Below are 3,858 nucleotides of genomic sequence, written 5' to 3'. Positions count from 1 at the left end.
AGAATTTTGATATCTTATATTTATTTTTCTGAGATAATATGAATTTTCTAGATATATTTGAAGTTGCAGCAATTTTCTGGAATTAATTTGAAACGAACAACACTTTTTGTTACCGTGGCAGAACATAGCTCTAGTCACTGACCCGTGGGGCCTGTGCCATGTAAGCGGCCACGCAAGCGGCGATTGGTCAAGGTTGACCGGACGTGTTGACCACGCCGGCGTTTAAACGCCGGTGGTCACCTGGGGACGGCGCCGCCGATTCATGACCTCCCCGGATGCGCGGCTAAGCTCTCCGGACTCCCCACGACACTCTGGTCACCATGGTGGTGTTAGATTTCCGATTGGATCACCGGAGCTTCGCCGGCATGCATGCCCGCGGCGGAGCAACTCCGGCGAGACCCCAATCGAATGCTACAGAAGGTGCGCGGATGCAAGGTTAGGTTCAGGAGAGGCGCTAGCTCACCAGGAACACGCGGTGTGATCGGCGAGGCTTAGGAAGGTCAGGTTTGCCGGAATTTGGTGTTGCCGGTGTCGGAGAAGACGAGCTTGTCGGCGTCGATCTCGAGCACCTCAGCTCGATTCCTCCCGTGGGCATAGCTTGTCGAGGACGGCGGTCACGGTGGTGTGGTCATCTTGGCTTGGGAAGGCTTCCATCGCCGGCGGTAATGGTGTCCGGCGGAACCAGTGTTTCAGTATGGGGAAAAATGGAGCAAAGGAGGAAGAAAATCCGGCTAGGGTTCGTGCTGGGGTTTTTATAGGGCGTCGAAGAGTGCCTCGTCATGACGCCGATGAAGGAGAAGGCGCCAACGAGGGGGAGAAGGAGAACACGGCGTCGCGGTGGCCTCCAGTGCACGGAGGGGATGAGGACGAGCTCGTCCTCGAGTTTTCGTGATGAAGGGGTATTGGGCTACGAAGTGGTGCTAGGCCATGGGCTGCTCGCTGGGCTCGGTGGCTCGTGGTGCTTGGGCTGCTCGGCCGGGTAAGTATTTCCCTCATTTTTTTCTCTGTTTTTATTTTTCCTATTGTATAATTTCTATTTCAACTCAAATTTGAATTCAATTCTATTTGCGAGATATTTGTAATTATGCTAATCCATTCAAGATTTAGTATATCGACTATTGTTTGACTATTTTATTTGAATTCATATCTTATATTAGATTATTTGCATATTTGTGAACTTATTCAACATAACTTTTAAATATAAACTTATATTTTTATTTTAATTCACTTTCTATTATGCAATCAATTCTGTTTAGAATTATGAGAGTGGTTACTTTCATCTCAAAGTATTTCAGAGATTGTTATTATGTCTTGGTTTCCATTTGAGGAATTAATCACTTGCATATTATTTTATGTGAGCAACATTTTATTAGGGCTTTATGATTTCTATTACAACCCCCATTGTAAAGTTAATGTTATTATTATCTTTGAAAGGATCTAGGGTAGGTATTGTTCCATCATGGTTGTGCTTGGTTACCAAAATAAATAGTTGATCACTACATATATGGTTTGAACCATATAATGTAGCACAGGGTTTTTCTTATGTTCAAGAATTGAAGCATAAGAATTGATTAATGTGCAGTACTAGGGTTCTAATGTTATTTACCAAAGGGCATATGGTTTGGAACTTAGTTGTGGCTTAGGTTTTAGTTATGATCACCCAAGTGATACTCAAACTAGGGTTGAGATTTAATTCTAGGTTATAGAGATGGGATGACACCATATTGCATGTGCTAGGGATTAATCTCCCCTAACCATGATAAGGTGGCTGCTGCTTAATATTTCATGTGCTTCCCTAATTACTAAAGCTTTGAGACTTGGTTTTATTTTCTTCCTATTAACTTCTATTAGTATCCCCAACTTATCATTAAAGTAACTATATTGATTGTAGTTCTTTTTATAGTTAACTTTGGGCATATAAATAGATGGTTTTTCACCATATTAAGTATGGAGTTTTACTCTAAGGTTTTCTTATGTTTCTTAGGTGAAGCATAAGGGGAATGTAGATGTGGTAGAATTCTACTTATGATCACCAAGTGAATCACAAGTTAAGGTTAGGATATAATCCTATGGTTGCTTACTAGCTACCACCCTATGATTTCATGTGGTGAATGAGATCTACTTATCCTTTTAGGGTTTATTCTTATTACCTCAAGTTCTTAGGGTTTATGGTCATCACTCAATTTATAATGATCAAGGTTTAGCTTCCTATGGTATTACTAGAAATATTTAGATATGGTTGTACCAATTACCCCTCTCACTCTACAAGGACTTGGATTATAATCTAGGGTTTTACTCTAGGAATGATGATGTGATTATCTAAATATGTGGTCTTCCTAAGAATTCTACCTTGTTATCTTCTGTAGGTTGTTTTTCAGGAATTCTGATAAACCTGCATCTTGTGGCATGCCTCCACCTCCTAGCTGATTCATATAGATCCTAACTATTTTATGGAGTGGCTCAATGTGTTGGTCTTCTTGTATCAAGGTGTAAGATGATGAAATGGATGAAGTGTGAGGCTCCTTTTATAGGCTTGGGCATGCTCTAGTAACATGACACATGGGTGGATGACTCTTGCTTTAATTTGATGAGTAAGGTGCTTGGTTGTCATGCTCTCATCCATAGCAATCCTTTAAGCATGAGGTGGCATTGCTTAGGATTCAAGGTATGTAGATATTTCCATCCTATGTGGCATTGAGATTATCTTCTCATGTGATTTATTTTTGGATAGCCAAGTGGCTTTTGTTACTAAATATCTTGTGAATGATTTTAGGCTTGTGGTTGAGTCACTAAATCATATGTGATTGTATTTATATTATTATTAGGATCAAAATGTCAAAGATAAGGATTATACCCCAATTTTGAATGGTGATGTTTGATCTCACCAAGGCATGATCATATGAGTTTCAAACTACTCATAGTTTATTTTATTCAAATAGTTTGAACTATAATTCGTAATGTAAACGAATTTAGTTTTGTGATATTCCACATATTTAATAAGTTATGATTGAAATCAGAATGTGTGGCTTTTATGCACTTAGGTCCTTGTGTTTTACCATATTTGGGTATTTAGTTTTAAAGTGAATTCAATTGTACCCCAAGTGTAGTTTCTTAACTTTTAAGTATAAATAACTTAGAGTTTGATTATTATCTATTTGATGGTTATAGGCTTCTCCCATCTCTAGGGTTTAATGATAAGTTTGTGTTGATGTTGAGTTCAAGAATTTAGTTCAAGAATTACCATGAGGTTCATGGTAGGAATATTTATTTGTTAAAGACATGGAAAAGATAAGTCAAGAATAATTCTCTCCATTTCTTATTGTTAGTTGATTTCCAATTGAATAGATGTTCTTATGTTATGGCAAGGAATACCATGTTATGATCTCTTATAAGATCAAACAATTGACCATTGATTAAAGTGTTGTTGTGTTAGTTCCATTTGATCTAACCCCTTAGATCAAATCATCTCTACCCAAAGCAAGGTTTTGGCAAAGTCACATTGAGGTTTTTAGCGCTTGACTTGATGATCTACTTCAATTCCACCAAGTTCAAGTGAAACTTCAGTTACTGTGACTATTTTACTTTAAAGCGCGAAAATTCCCCAGATTTTCTATGCATGAATGCAATGCACACATCTGTTTCCTCTATTTTTGTAACCCCAATACCTGGGATATTACAGTCTCTACCCCTTAAACTAAACTTCGTCCTCGAAGTTTGATCTCTCTCACGTTTCCGAAGTGTGGTTCTAACTTATGCAGACTTAACTTTTCTAGAACTCCGTGGTGATCTCACTGGATATAATTGGTTATATCCCTTGTCCAGATTCTTCCTGGAATCCATTAGGGTTGGTCTCTGAAC

This window comes from Lolium rigidum, chromosome 5, assembly GCF_022539505.1.
Source record: "Lolium rigidum isolate FL_2022 chromosome 5, APGP_CSIRO_Lrig_0.1, whole genome shotgun sequence".
NCBI lineage: Eukaryota > Viridiplantae > Streptophyta > Magnoliopsida > Poales > Poaceae > Lolium > Lolium rigidum.
Note: the sequence above shows the minus strand (reverse complement) of the source record.